Raw genomic sequence first — 16,739 nt, 5'->3', positions numbered from 1 at the left:
ATATATGTACAATTTTTTTTTTCAACCCTTCAATTGCTCCTTTCTTATGTTTTGAGAACTTGTGATCTTTGTTTTACTGTTCTCACACTGCTCATCCTGTTTTTCTCAAGCTGCTACGTTATTTTGGAACAGTGAGGCCTTCTACTGTCCACTTATCTACTTAGCATTTCTCCTTATTATGACTACACAAGTACCTTGGAATACAGAAAAGTAATTCTCTACTGCAAAAACACAACTTAATTTATCACAATTCCCCCTTTCTTCTTTTCTTATTCCTATTGTTGTTTTTGCATGTCTTCACATGCCACACTCTTGAGTTTTTCCAACATTAAGGTGCAATATTCTTCTTCAGATGTCACAGGGGATGACAGATATACAATGCCAACAAATAGTTGTTTGAGCCAATTCCATTCAGGTAATCACGAAGTTAGTTTCTCCCAAATGTTTCTAAATCCCCAGGAATTGTCATCTTTAGCTACTCTATGTAGGATCTTGTGTGTTTTTTTTTCCCCAAATATTTTTGAGATCAGTCAAATTCATTCCATTTGATCTACATATATACAGCAACTAGTATTAATTACAGTACATGCTCCTCCTTATGAGGTTATTAATAAATCTTATACCATTCGATTCTAGAGTACTATTTTTGCAAACTTATCAAACTTATTTTCTAGTTCTTCAATTATAGCTGAGATATTTACAATAGCATTCACTCTCTAATTCACTCTCCCCTAACCACGGTAAAAACCATCTTGTAAAACTGTGAAATGCTAGAAAATTTTACTAGAGGATCATCGGGAGTCCACTTAATTCTGTGTGTGGTCTCAAGGGGGCTTTGGCTTTGTGGGTCTTCAATAATAGTTACTTTTGGAAATATTGCCCCCAGGGTGCAAGCTCCCTTCCATCCTAGGGGCAACACCTTCCTGGCTTTATGGCCACATGGCCAGTACCACCACTTGCCATTTGGCGCAGGCCATCCAGTTACAGGATTCTCATATGGTGTGCACTATGTATATTAGCATTCCCGTGGCTACCATATTCGGTACACTATGGATTATTCCCTACTTCATGGATACTATTAACACACCCAGGGTCAGTAATATTGCCCCCTGAGTTTCTATCAATGTTGTTTAAAAGGCACCTTTGAGAACACAGTATGTTGTAGCCAGGACTATGTGTAGGGAACTCAACTCTAAAATCTATTCCTTCCCAGGACTGAGTATGATCTGTCATTTTTAGAAATCTAGAGAATCCAGACATGGTTGCTGCTGGAAATAGCAATCAGGGACAAGGCCTTTTCAGTCTTTCTAGGCATCTGGGTGCAAATCCAACAATTATTTCGAGACAGAACTCGAGAGATGTTCTAGATTAATTGGAAATGCTGATTTTTCCCTCCATCCTATCGCTAATCCATTGAGAATAGGTATTGCTAAGATAAACTTAAAACACATCATTTCTATGTATATATACACCCCTCTAATAATTAAGAAATAATAATTAAGAAAAACAATAAAAATCACAAACTAATAAGGATTCTTCTGGTGGGGATTAAACACCCTCCTTTCTCCCACTTCCAGAGAGTGTTCCCTGGAAACGCTCCAGTTCTGTGTAATTCAATCCCTTTTACTCATTAATTCATTAAGAATTCATATAAGGAGAAGTTAAAGGTTCACAATAGATAGTTTTAACAGTTTTAACCTTAAAAATCTTTGTTAATGCAGTCTCTCAGGTATCAGGGTTAACTTATGCTTTTACCCAGGTATGAGTCCACCCTTTCTCAGCCGTTCTTCATGCCATCTCAGTAGTCAGGAGCACTTGGAACAGTCCGTCCCACTAAGGTTGCAGTTTCATTTCTCTCCATGTTCACATCAGATCCCAATCTCCTACTCAGAATGGATGGATCAGGACTTCCAAGGGTAGGATTTGAGCTAACAGTCCGCAGGTCCTGAGAGATGACAAAGAGGACGACAGCCCAAGTATATAGTTCTTAAGAAAAGCATCTTTTGTCTCAAACTGAGGTAATTCATTCCCTTTGTCCATGTACAGCAATCCAAATAATATTTCATATGGTGAAACTCCCAAATCTTTTCTTGGTGCAGTTTGAATTCGGAGAAGTGCCAAAGGTAAGCACTTTGGGGAAGCCGAGTTTCCAGAACTTAGTTAATTGCTTCCTTACTATCTGATCCTCTCCACCCTTCCAGAAGAGGAAGGATGCCAAGGAGTGTGAAATTTCCACTTAATTCCTAGAGTCCACATTAGCCATTGCAATATTTCTGACATAAAGTGATTTCTTTGATCAGAGTCAATATTTTCAACAATTCCATACCTAGGAGTTATTTTTTCTAGAATCGCTTTAGTTACTATATTCGCAGTAGCAGATACTGAAGGGAAAGCTTCCACCCACCCTGACAAATGATCAACCAAGATTAATAAGTATTTAAATCTACCTGTACATTTTGGAAGCGTTGAATTCCTGGTTCTCACCCTCCTTTAGGCTGACTGGGGATTATTTTCCTGTTTACCTTTTGATACACTACACAACTCCTGCATACTTGTTCAGCCAGAGAATATATATTCCTATGCATACATATTTCCATAGCACCACATCACACATTGCTTGAATTCCCCAATGACCCTCTTGATGCAAAACAGTTAATATTTGCCTCATTAATACTTCATTCAGCATTTCTCTCCCATCAGGGAGTATCTGTTTTCCTTTGGACTTTGTGACTCCTAATTCCTTAAAAACCTCTTTCACTTAAAACTTTTACTTCTTTTGAGTTTTGGGCAGGGGTAGCTCAACAATTCCCTGAATCCTCTCTGGATTTATTCTTCATTCCCCCTCAGACACTAGATGCCCTAAATACTTGACTTCTCTTTCTACTAATTTTAATTTATTTTCAATCCTTTCAAGCCCTGTTTTACCAGAACCTTTATTATCTTGTTAGTGTCTTCCTTCACAGCTGTTTTCTCCTGTCCTGACAATAAAAGATCATCCACATATTGTAACAGTAACACCTCCTGTAGAGGTTGGAATTGCTCCAAAATTTGTTCTACAAGTTGCCCGAATAAATTGGTGGCCCTGAAAACCCTTGAGGTAAAATTGTCCATCTGTATTGTTGCTTCCGCCCCCATTTCAGGGTCTTTCCACTCAAAGGTAAATATATCTTTGCTCTCAGGGTCTGAGAGCATCCCATTAATAACACGGTTATTCCAGCCTAACAATTTACTATTTGAATGCCCAATTTCATTATCAAATCCTTTCCCAACAATTTAGTCTAGCAGTTTAAATCTCTATGAGAGCACACCCAAGAAAAGGAAAAAAAAAAAAATGCTGCACAATAGCAGCTGGGGGAGCGAGGAGTGAGAAACCTCCCTGCAGACACCAAGGTCAGTGCAGAGGAGGGGGAGTGCAGTGCAGAGGTGCTCCAGGTGCTGGAGCCGAAGTCCCCCTGCAGCCCACAGAGATGCCCCTGGTGGGGAAGGTAGACCCCCGCAACCCATGGTGTACCGCAGCGGAGCAGATCTCCACTCTGCAGCCCATTCTGGAACAGCCCAGGAAGGTCGGGTCCCCACAAGAGGGACCCCACACCAGAGCAGCTCCCAAGGAGCCCATTTTTCACTGCCCGTGGAGAAACCCACACAGGACCAGCCCAGGAAGGTCGGCACCACAACAAAGCAGGAGAAAGAGTGACCGGGAAGGAGCAGAGGAAACGCACCACGGACTGACTGCAGCCCCCACTCCCGCCCCCCTCCCTGTGCCACTCAAAGCAGGGAAGAAGTGGAAGAGAGTGGATGGGGGAAGGTGCCCCCAGCTTTTTTCTTTGTTTCTCACCGCTCCAGACCATCAGCAATAGCTAATAAATTTTATTAATCTTCCTATGTTAAGTCTGTTTTGCCCGTGATGATAACTGTGGAGTGATCCCCGTTTAGGTAAACTTGAGGAGCCCTTGAGGTACACTTTTTCATTTATCAGTGTGAAATGTGTTCATCTGATTCGTGTCAATATGGAACAATGCTAGGGCTGCATGATATGATGAAATGTGGCCTTCTGTCTTACATGCCCTTGTATAACCACAAGTCTAAGAAAAACAGAGTGGTTAATGTATATAGTTCTTGTATCTTGCAAAGGAATGGTCCAGCAATTCGTGTCAACAGGGGATAAGAGAACAAAGGGGTTTCAGAATAACTGCTATCTATTATGACTATTGCATGGGACACTATGCAAGTCTCTGATATCTGGCCAAGAGATTAAGGAGAAGGGAAAAAGATGAAGGACGACTAAAAGACAAAGCTTGCAGGGGACGCTGCACAAGTCTCTGACATCCGGCCAAGATGGACAAAGGAGAAGGACAAAGAAAAAGCCTGGGAGGAAGACTACGAGCCTTCAGCACGAGAGACCCCCAGAGGGACCACCGGAGACTGATACGCATGCGCCAGGAGGAGGGTTCGGATTCCGGGAACTAATTATAATAACCCTGTTTTTTTTTTAGAAGTAGTAATGAATATGTATTTGCCTAGGAGCATAAAAAACAGCCGCCTGATGTAATAGGTGTGCATCTTGGTGGAGCAGAGACTCCGGGCGCACCCAGCGCTGTTTGCTTACCTCTATTCATTTAATAAATTGTAAATTTTAATTGCAATCCTATTTGGGACTCAGTCATTTTTTACAATTGGTGGCTCATCCAGGATGGCTTTGGTTCCTGAATTCTGATTTGATCTAGGAGAGGCACCACAGCATTTGGTGGCTCCTGTTCATGTTGGGTCAGGACTAGCACCATCTTGAACCTGAATAAAGGTAAGCAAAGATTTTGATTTTTTATGACCTCCCTTGCCGGCTGCAGCACTGCATTTTGCCTGTAATTCTGCGCGCGAAGATCCGAACGAAGACGACGGAGTCATAAGTATTTAAGGCGTATACCGTTTGGTGGGGTGGGATTCCGTTGCCTGTGTGTGTAAGAGTGTGACTGAGATGGAACTCGGTTCCAAAGCGAATGTGGAGGTCTTCTAATCGCAGTTCCAATCTCCCACAAGGGACTTGGCTGGTGAAGGACCGAAGCGATTCCTATAGGATTCGTGGGTGGGTGATAGGTCCTAAACCCCCTGCAAGACAATCTTACTAAGGTAACCAAGGGCTGTGGGAATTGCCATAGTAAAATTCCTAGATGGGTCAGACAGAATTGAACACCAATGACCAGAAGAAAGGGAGCAAATTACCAGACATACCACCAGAAAGTCCATTAGGAATAATGATTGCAAATTGGAATGATAGGGGCCCCAGAAAATGAAAGAGTAAATTAAAAATGGTCCAGTATTGTATGATAGAATGACCAAAAGAACCCTTAAGACTCCATGTATTTTGACTGATATTTGGGTCCATGGAGAACTGGGTCTGTCAGGCTTTGAACATTCATGTTAATAATAGAATACCCGTTGATCCGGAAGAGAGCAAGTATGCTGTAGCCTGGTTAGGACTAACGGAATTGCCTGCCACTTGTATATTTAATTTAATTAAGTATTGCAATCAATAGTGGCCACTATATAAACTAAATGGCCACTTTATGGATCAATCGACTGTAACGCTATCTTGCAATTAATGTTGTTTTTGAGGAGAGAAGGAAAATAGGATGAAATGTAGTATACTGATATGTTGTTTCAGCATCTTAGAGGGAAAAGGAGTGGAATTAAGTTGGCCCCTGACTGAGCCTTTGGTGTTGGCATGAGAAAAGTACAGGCTGGAGAAAGATAAAGGAAGTGTTAAAAGGGTTGTTGAGGGTGTTAAAGGTTGTGTGGCATGTAGTATTTGACAGAGCTGTTTGAAGTTGAATGAGCAGGGAAAGAGGATGTAGGAATGTTAATAGTCCCGCCTCAACCGGAGGGTGAGATCTCAAAATCATGGGTGTGAGCCCTCTGGGGCAGAGGGACCATGATGGGTCTGAGAGAGTTGTCATGGAAACAGAAAAACAGCTAACTCTTAAAACAACCTGTGTTTATGAGTGAGCTCAGATTGCCAATGGGACTGCTCAGGGAACTGTAGACGACTGCATTCCCCTGACTGACCCCCCACTGAGACTCTAATCACCCCGGAAATAATGAACGGTAAATACCAAAATCTGGTTAAATTGGGAACTGCGAATCTGTTCCAACAAGGTCCAAAAGAAATCCCTATCGAATATTTGGACCAACTTTGAAATGCAATGGAAAAAAAAAAACACATAACAAAACAAACAAACAAATAAAAAGAAGAATTTGGACCTGTCTTCGGAATACAAACAGAGGTAATTGGCTAGCTTCTTTCTGATATCAGAAAGAAATTGTCTTCGGCTGCAGGCAGGAATGATAGGAAGGACCTGGGACTTCTACCCTAGCAGGTACACTGACCAGGGGACACATTTCACATCTAAGGTGTTACGGGACTTAACCACAGACCCAGGCATTAAATGGGAATACCATACTCCATGAAATCCACAAAGTTCAGGATGAGTTGAGAGAATGAACCAAACGATTCAACAACAATTGGCTAAATTAATGATTGAAACCCAGCTGTCTTGGATAAAATGTTTGCTGTTGAGGGATTTTTGAAACAGCAAAGATCCCATGGCTTGCTGCAGCTGAGCAAACCAAGCAGCCAGGACAACTATGAGAAGTTCCCATGACAGTGTTCCCACATCGCCCGACTGAGGAATTTAGAAAAATATTGTTGCCAGCATCTGGATTCAAGGACAAGGTCTACGTGACTGCTAATCACAAGGGGGTTGTTTTCTTGCAGGTGGGGTTGTTTTCTTGCAGTTGTTTGTCTGAGTGCTTTTGACCAATAATCTTGTGTGAGACACTATCTGCCCCTGTTAAGTTTACTATAAAAGTCAGGCTATTCAGGTAATAAGAGAGAGCATGATCTGACCATACTGGTGTCTGTCGTGTTTTCGGCCGTTCTTCCTGCAACAGTTTGCCATTGGCATTACTGAATATTAAGACTATGACTCATAGTGAAACGGGTATCTAACCTTATGAGATGTTATATGGAATGCCGTATTCCCAAGGAATGCCATTGGATTATTCTTTGATAGAGAGTTATAAAAGTCAGAAATATGTGATCATGACAGGGAAACAACTACAACAATTAAGAGAAAAGGGAATTTTAGCACAAAACGCCCCACTGGGGTTTGCTATTCATAAGATACAACCAGGAGACAAGGTCTTAATAAAAACCTGGAGGGAAGAATCATTGAACCCCAAATGGGAGGGACTGTACCTTGTTTTACTTACTACTGAAACAGCTGTGAGAACAGCAGAAAGGGGTTGGACCCACACATCCAGAATAAAAGGACCAGTAACTACCGAGGCTTGGAGGGTTGAGTCCACTCCTGGGGAACTGAAATTAAAGCTAAAGAAGAACTAATATTCTGGCAACGAGGCTCTGCATGAATTAAGGGCACCAGATAAAGAGGACAAGCCTGAAGGGAGGAAAGGGAGAAGGCATGACCGGGGCAGGACCCTCCACTGCGGTGTTTATGGTCTACCGAGGGAGGCAACCCCTATGGGTATTGACTGCCGAGTGAGAGGGCCTCAACCGGACTTCTCCCACACTAAGGTCAGGTTGTCCCAAGAAAATAACATAAGAACCTCTTTTTTTAAACCTATATAAAATTGTGATTCGTTTTCCAGGAGCTGGATCACCCTGACAGGCCGAATGGTAACACAAGCCTGAATCAACCCTGAAAGCGGGCCCAACCCCTTGACTGAAGGCGTTTGCCTATTATGATCCAGCTATGTGGGCAGAAGACAGATCCTGGGGCTATAGGACCCCAATATATAAGTTTCATAGAATAATTAGGTTACAAGCTCTGGTAGAAATAGTTGTAAATAAAACTGGAGATGCACTTGGATTAATTGCAAAGCAAAATACCAGGATGAGAGCTGCTTTGTATCAAAATCACTTAACTTTGGATTATTTACTAGCACAAGAAAGAGGAGTCTGTGAAAAATTTAACCTTAGTAATTGCTGTTTAGAGATTGATGATGAAGGAAAAGCTGTAAATGAACTTGTATAAGAAATAAAGAAAATTGCGCATGTCCCAGTTCAAACTTCGAATGGAATTGATATAAGAGGATTATGGGGGGACTTTATGGGTGGTGATTGGCTTACTAAAATAAGGATGGTTGTATTGGGATATGTGGAGGATTGTTAATAATTCCATATTTAATACCTTGTATTACCAGACTAATACACTCGGTTATACAAGGAATGCAAATATCTGCAGAACCTGTTGACCCAGAACCAGGGAAAAAGAAAACCCATTCCCTGATGATAATAAAAACAAACAAAGTTCCAAAATTTGTATCAATTTGTCAAGTATTGACTCAATTGGAAAAGAAAACACAAATCAATACCATGAAAAAGGAGATGGGGGATTGTGAAATGTGTTCATCTGATTCGTGTCAATATGGAACAATGCTAGGGCCGCATGATATGATGAAATGTGGCCTTCTGTCTTACATGCCCTTGTATAACCACAAGTCTAAGAAAAACAGAGTGGTTAATGTATATAGTTCTTGTATCTTGCAAAGGAATGGTCCAGCAATTCGTGTCAACAGGGGATAAGAGAACAAAGGGGTTTCAGAATAACTGCTATCTATTATGACTATTGCATGGGACACTATGCAAGTCTCTGATATCTGGCCAAGAGATTAAGGAGAAGGGAAAAAGATGAAGGACGACTAAAAGACAAAGCTTGCAGGGGACGCTGCACAAGTCTCTGACATCCGGCCAAGATGGACAAAGGAGAAGGACAAAGAAAAAGCCTGGGAGGAAGACTACGAGCCTTCAGCACGAGAGACCCCCAGAGGGACCACCGGAGACTGATACGCATGCGCCAGGAGGAGGGTTCGGATTCCGGGAACTAATTATAATAACCCTGTTTTTTTTTTAGAAGTAGTAATGAATATGTATTTGCCTAGGAGCATAAAAAACAGCCGCCTGATGTAATAGGTGTGCATCTTGGTGGAGCAGAGACTCCGGGCGCACCCAGCGCTGTTTGCTTACCTCTATTCATTTAATAAATTGTAAACTTTAATTGCAATCCTATTTGGGACTCAGTCATTTATTAAAGTCAGTGACCTAGCTTTCTGAGAAGCCCTGACTCCCCTATTCTGAATTTTTAACAGAAATCTCTCCTCCTTTTTCCACTCCGGGTACTCCTATTTGAAGTGGCCAGCCTGGCCACACTTAAAACATCGTCTCAAAGCCCGTCCCTGCTAGGATTTAGGCTGCAACACAGGTAGCTTTCCTTGTCTGCTATTCCTTCCTCTCTCTTCCTCTCCTTTCCATCCTGGGCCCTCTATCTCCCCCTCTGCCTCACTACCCAGTACACTGTGGATACCATTTGTTTCGCTCTCTGCTTTTCCTTTTCATCTCCCGTCCTGGCATACACCTTCATACTACCTGCACTGTTCACTCCATCCTCCCACCTTCTGGAGTTTTTTCAGTATATCTGACCAGATTTTAATCACAAAATGAACTTTAAAGAGCCCTTGGGCTACTGGGTCCTCAGGATTCATCCTGACCTTTTAGAAAAGAATTTACTAACTTTAGAAAAGGGGGAACTGAGAGAGGGAGTTAGGGGCAAGTAGAGATAGAGTGCTGACATCATGAAACTAGGATGGTGCAAATTAATTAAAGCATTAATTAATTGGGCCCCTTTACCAAGGTTAGTCTCCTAATAAGAGTGTGAGCCTATCTTAAGAAACTGGTCCTGTGGATGGACAAGAGACAAGGAGCAACTGAGTCTGCGCAAAGACAAGAGGTCAACTAGCGGTGACAAGGAAGAGTCATCAATCTTCATCCCCATGACCCCCGAAGACCACCACCAGAATACACTGTGCAAGCACAGATGGGAGGAGTTTATGGAAATGACTCCTTGGAACTAATTTTAATATGAAGCGGGGACAGGTTATGAAGCGGGGACAGGTTATGAATATGTATAGGCGTAGTGTGAAACTTCATGCATATGTAACTCTTTACTGCATAAAACCAATGAAAGTTGCTGCATCAGGTGCGCACGACTTTGGCGGGACTACCCCCCCCATGCTGCCCAGCACTGAATAAACATACCTACTTTACAATCTTACTGACTGTGGAGTCCGTTTTCTGCAAGGCACCCCATGTTAGATAAGGGCCAGTTTCAGCCAGCTCCAAAGGGGCCCACCGCTGCCCAGAACCAAGGCATGAGTAATGTAGTTTTGTGCCTATGTGAGAACACATAGAAGAAAAGGAAAAAAAAAAAACAAAAAAAAACATGATGCACAACAGCATCTGGGAGAGTGAGGAGTGAGAATGTTATAAATAAGCGTGACAAATTGGAGGAGCCAGTTCAAATTAACCATAGAGAATTTTTTAGCAAGCAATAGCTGAGCAAAACAGCGCTGGGTGGCTGGGGAGTGCGGGGCTCCGCCAAAGGCTCGCAACTTAGGCTGGCTTTTAGTCCTTCATTTATACAGTTCTTATTTCCTGTGGACGCGGCTTTCCGGTGTACTCTGCGTTGTTTCTGCGCCTACGTGTCCCGTTGCTAGGGGGTCGTAATCTGCCTCCTGGTGGTCATGGAGATGAAGGCCTGACATCTTCCTCAGATATCCTAGTGATGACCCCGTCCTCTGCTCATGCACTGCTTCTATATGTCTTGTATAAGCATTTTCCACATCCTGCAATTGTTTACTTTACCACATACTTGTGGTTACAGCTCAAGCTTCCTATGTCTACATTCGATTTGATGAACAAAGTCCTTAACCCATTCATTACAATCCCCCCTTTTTGTTTTTATCATTATTTTGTTCATCAAATAGGCTCAGAACTTCCTTTGCATTTTTAAGAATAGGAGTGTTCCCTTCCTCCCCAGTAATTTGTTCATATTGTTTTCTAATCAACATTAAATGTGCAGACTAGTGACCACTTAAATGGTTGGTGTGGGTTGGCTGAGGCAGGGAACAGAATCCATCCCACAGTTATTCCCTAGAGTACCATATTTCTAGGATACAATGCTGGTGGATCCAGCCACAGAGAGTAGCTATAATTCTTTAGTCCCCTAGGGTCTTTTTCGGGATGGTCAAGATATTTCCCAACCCCTCGCCTCCACTTAGTTACCGGTGTACGTCTCATTCTCTTAACCTTGGACTTGGCGCTCCTTTTGGGAGTCCGATTCCATACGACTCTGCCTCCTTCGCCTACTCCGGTGCAGGGAGCAGCAAGGTTGTCCATCTTCTCGGCAGCAGTCATATCCTTCCTGGATGCGCTTCCTTGTCCACAAGGCTGCCCAATTGCGGGCTTTTACTTGAGGGACTGTACACGGCAAGTGTAGCATTGTCATCCTGCAAAGTACTTGAAAAATATTAGTCAGTGGTCAGCGTTTGGGTTCGTTAGGATGGCCACACCCCGTTTCAGGATTTACCCCTTTTGCAAAGACCTCCCACCAGGCCGGGGACCGTTCAACTACTTTTCCTGATATTTCTGCAACCCAAAGGGCTTGCTCAGTTTTAGATCTTTCTGACCTATAGCATTGGGCACCGAAATCCATAGGCAGATACCCCCACCTACAGTGTGTCCACCAGCATTCTTTCCACAAAACACATTCAAAAAGTACAACAGGATAGCAAATACAACCAGGTGTCTCACAGAATATCATCAGTTAGGGTTTTATAGACCTCAGTTCTTCTTCCTCTTAAGCGTTAGTTTCAAGTCCTGTGGGGTTCCGACTACCTCCCACTGATCTCATGGAAGGGGGCCTTTAATCCTTGAGGCGTGTGTCCACCCCTGCTCTGCAGTCCGAACAGCAGTCTCTGTAGTAAGTAAAACAAGAAATGGTCCCTCCCATCAAGGAGTGAGATAAGTTTCTCTCCATGTCTTTACTAATACCTTGTCTCCGTGTTGTATCGAATGCAATGCTATTTCTAATGGAGGCCTTTGAGTGACTAACCCTTTCTTCCATAATTGCTGCTTCCGTTTCATCAGTTCTACTACATATGACTTAATGTTCTTATCTTCTAAAATTGGATAGTCAGCAGGAGATTCAATATCACATGGCATCCCATACATCATTTCAAAAGGTGAAATCCCAATATCTGTCCGGGGTTGTGTTCGGATGTTTAATAAGGCCAGCGGTAAACATTTTACCCATGACATCTTAAGTTTCTATCATTAGTTTGGTCAATTGTTTCTTAATTTCCCCATTCATGCTTTCTACCCTTCCAGAACTTTGGGGGTGCCAAGGGGTGTGGAATTTTCATTTTGTTCCCATGGGGGTCAAAGCCTTTTGTACCACTTTTGACACAAAGTGGGGACCTCGATCGGAATCAATGACTTCTATGATTCCGTATCATGGAATAATATTTTCAAACAGTATTTTAACTACTGGCAGTGGGAAAGGCTTCTACATAATGGGTTAAATGGCACACCATAACCAACAAATACTTATATCTCCCCACTTTGGGAAGATCGGTAAAGTCAATTTGTATTTTGGCAAATGGACAATAGGCCAAATTTCGTCCACCAGGAATTCTTTCTCTTAATTGCTGTTTATTAACCTTTTGGCATGTTAAACATCCTCCCATTATCCCTTTAGCTACATTATAAATCCCAATACACATATATTTTATAGCAAAGTGGTCTACCAGGGCTTGAGTACCCCAGTGGGTTTTTAAATGCAGTTGCTTCATAATTTTTACAGCTAATGCTTTGAGTACTACCTGCCTTCCATCTGGTAATTCCCATAATCCTTGTTTCTTTACCACCCCCATTTCTTGTAATTTGGCTTCCTTCGAATTAGTAAATTTTAGGTCGGGAAGCTTTTCTGTTTCAGGATCAATATCTTGCTTTGTGGATAGTGTTAGCAAGGCTGCTGCTTTACCCTCTTGATCAGCTAAATTCTTTCCTCTTATTTCAGGAGAGGTACCCCATTGATGTCCCTTAATATGTACTACTGCGATTCTTAATGGTCCTCTCAGGGCCTTTAGGGTTTTAGTAATTAATGTTTCATGGATGAGGCCTTTTCCTTGTGAATTAATAAGTCCCCTTTCTTCCCAAATCTTCCCAAATGTGTGTATTACCCCGTAAGCATATTTTGAATCAGTAAATATTATCCCTTCTTTTCCTTTTAATAGTTTTAAAGCCCGTAATACCGCATATAGTTCACATGCTTGGGCTGACCAGCTGGGGCTCAGGGATCCTGATTCTCTCACCGTCAACCGATTTCCATCAGTTATGGCATATCCTGATTTTTTCTTCCCCTCCACAACTCGAGAAGATCCGTCAACAAATAATTTTTCCCCTTGGTCTAATTCCTCCTCTTCTAAATCAGGTCTAATTTTGGTCTGTTCTTCTATAGCTCTGAGACAATCATGGGCCAGTCCCTCTACGGGCTCCCCATAGAGGAATTGAGCTGGATTTTGCAAGTTTGTAGTTTCCATTTCCAATTTTGGGGATAGAACTAAAATGCCTTCATATTTTAAAAGCATTGAGTCAGTTATCCATTTTTCTGCCTTTTGTTGCAGTACTCCTCAAATATTGTGGGGGGAGTATACTTTTAATTCTCCCCCGAAGGTAATCTTATTTGCCTCCTGTACTATCAGGGGTACAGCCACTACTGCCTGTAGACAGGTAGGCCATCCCCTACTCACAGGGTCCAACAATTTGGAGATGTATCCCACCGGTTTCTTCTTCCCTGTCCATGCTTGAGTTAAAACTCCATAAGCAGTTCCATCCACTGTGGTCACAAATAAGTAAAATGGGAGTCTCACATCCGGGAGACTTAAAACGGGCATTTACGAGGTCAGTTTTTAACTCTTCTAATTTATCTTCACCCTCTTGGGTCCACTTTAGCAATCCATCTGTTGTTAACTTTTGGTACAAAAATCGTACTTTGGCACTAAAATTTTCAATCCATTGCCTGTAGTATCCGAACAGTCCCAAAAGCTGTTGAATTTGCCATTTATTCTTTGGGGCTATTAATGATAAAATCCCATTTACCCTATCGGGGTCTAATTTCTTAGTCCCTTTGCTAATCCAGTGTCCTAAATAATTCACCTCTTCCTCTACAAATTGCAAATTGGATTTTGAAACCTTTAACCCTTGTAGGCTGTTATAAATGAGGTCTCAACTCAATCTGAATTTTGTAATATTTATAAAACAAATATTTCTAAAAGGTATAAAAGGCAAGTAAACAGCGCTGGGTGTGTGGGGAGTCTACGCTCCACCAACATGCACACACAAACATCAAACATTCTAAATAGAACTAAACATTGCTTTACATACTATACCCAAGTATGCCTATACATATGTACAATCAGGAAAGGTAACAAACAATCCTTTAAGTTCCATGACTTAACAGTCTTCATTTTCCATTCCTTTTGAACAATATGTCTCGCTTTAAGTTGTCAAGCAACTCGGTCTTCAGGCCTTATGTATCCCATTCTTCCTGGATCGAAGAAAAGCATATCCAACTCCTTTTTAAGGCCAATGAGGCCTGGGTCAAAAGGCATGTCCAGGTCAGCAGGGGGCGTAACAGCAAAAGCCTTTGATGGCTGTAGCAGCAGAGGGGCCCATGGCATAGCAGTTGGATCAGTAAAGGAGCCCGTAGCTCCCTCACTATCTGGCAAACCACATGCTTCTGACTGTGGTCCCACATGGCTCTTTAAGGCCTCAGAGACTGCTCACCAGGGGCCGAGCAATCCCACTGCAACCTTGTCATTTTCAGTTGCAGAGTCCCACACCTTGACCTCAGTTTGGTCCCATGTTTCAGGATCATAAACTGTCCGATTGTTAATAAGGAGAATAAGCTGTAATGTTACCAGGACAGTCTTTGTTCCTAAGGACGTATGATTCCCCATAATGAGCAACTTCTTACCAGTGAGAGGCAGTTGTGTGCACAGGTCCGCTTCTCTCAGCTCGAGCTTCTCTCCAGCTCCAGTGTGCCTATTTCCAGCGACTTTCTGTACGAGCTTCTCTGAGCAGTTTGCTGAGTTTGGCCGAACCTATCTTCATGAGGCAATCAAAGTGCCTGTTCCCGTCCTGGTCTCCATTCTGCCAGCCTGTTCCTCTTCACTTCTTTTTCCTGCTTCTTTATTGATGACATAACTTCATCGTGTTGCCTTTTTTTTTTTTTTTATCTTCTTCCTGAGGACAGGCTGCCCTCTTATACCCTTCTCTCCACAGCAGTTCTTTTCAAAACAACTTTTCATTGGTCAAACAACTTTGAATGTAACAACAACAGCAAACACCCAGAAACTTCCATGCCTTAATGGCTGGAGAACAAGAGACCAGCTGGAGAACAAGAAACCGGAGACTGCATGGAGTCTCCTGAATCACCCTTCTTTGTTCCCTCTAAACTCTTTTACATTCCTGATGGCCTCATCATTAAGAGTCTAATGTTATCTCCACCACGGGGCTTTCCAACCCCCATGGCCACACTCCCAAATCTCCCCCTTCTTTATTAATATCAACCATTTTCTCAACACGAATTACCACTCCATATTTAACAAGGATTCTTTATAACTACCTCAGAAGGTTCAGTGTCCAAACGTCCCACTTTTTCTGGGGTGTACCAAACCTCTGGGTTTATTTCCCCTTCATCCTTAACAGTAAGTGGGCACAGTTTTATTTGCAAGGCATCTCCTTCTACCTCCACTCGAATTCCCAATTCAATAACCATGTCTCTTCCTAATAAATTATAATCAGCCTCAGGTACCAAAAGGAGTGAACCCACCCCAAACTTACAGTCTGTTTCAAACATCACATTTTTAATTACTGGTACCTTAAATGGTTCTCCCTTTGATCCTACCACATTTACTCTTTCCTTCGATATTTCACATCCCAGGGGCAAACTTTGTATGGTAGACCTTTCCGCCCCGGCGTCTACAAGAAAGGTTACCTCCTGGCGTTGAGGACCCACTTTTAGGGTTATCAAGGGCTCCTTTTTTCCTGGGGTCCTCAGCAAATAGAGCCCCGATCCCGCTAATCTTGAAATGCTTTTTCTTTTTCTATTTTAGTTTCCTTTAAGGCAAACACTAATGCCGTTTGTCCCGCCTGAGGCTGGGGAATCCAGAGTGCTGGGGAATCCAGAGTGCTGCATATTCACTCTCCTCTGGACTTGGTAGAGGGTCCTTAAAGCAATGCAAACCCAATCTTCGAAAGATCCAAAAATAGGCCATGTAACGCCAGGACCTCAAATGGGTTTCCCTCCCCATACCTCCATGCAATAATGTGTCATTTTTTCCTTTGATTTGTCTCTTCTTCTAGGGGAATTGTTCCAGTGTTTTAACATTAGTCCTAGTGGGCTATCTGGGGGAATGTCTGGCAATTTTCTTCCCCCGCCCATGGGGCCAGAAGGCTTGCTTTTCTTCTGCCCCATCTTCCGAGGTGCTTTCTTGCAGACACCAAAGTCAGTGCAGAAGGAGGGGGAGGAGGAGCTCCAGGTGCCGGAGCCAAAGCCCCCCCCGCAGCCCACAGAGAGGCCCCTGATGGAGCAGGCTGACCCCCTGACCCCTCCCCCCGCAGCCCATGGTGTACAACAGGAGCAGATCTCCATGCTCCAGCCCATGGAGAGGAGCCCGTGCAGGATCAGGTGATTGGGGGAGAGGGGGCGGGGGGGCCAAGGGACCCTCCCAAGCCAGACCAGTTCTGGACGAATAGACCCCGCGGCACAGACACACACCTGGAGCAACTCCCAAAGCGCCTGTTCTTCGCTGCCCGTGGA

This window comes from Aythya fuligula, chromosome W (genome assembly GCF_009819795.1).
Source record: "Aythya fuligula isolate bAytFul2 chromosome W, bAytFul2.pri, whole genome shotgun sequence".
Lineage (NCBI taxonomy): Eukaryota > Metazoa > Chordata > Aves > Anseriformes > Anatidae > Aythya > Aythya fuligula.
This window is presented reverse-complemented; position numbering follows the sequence as displayed.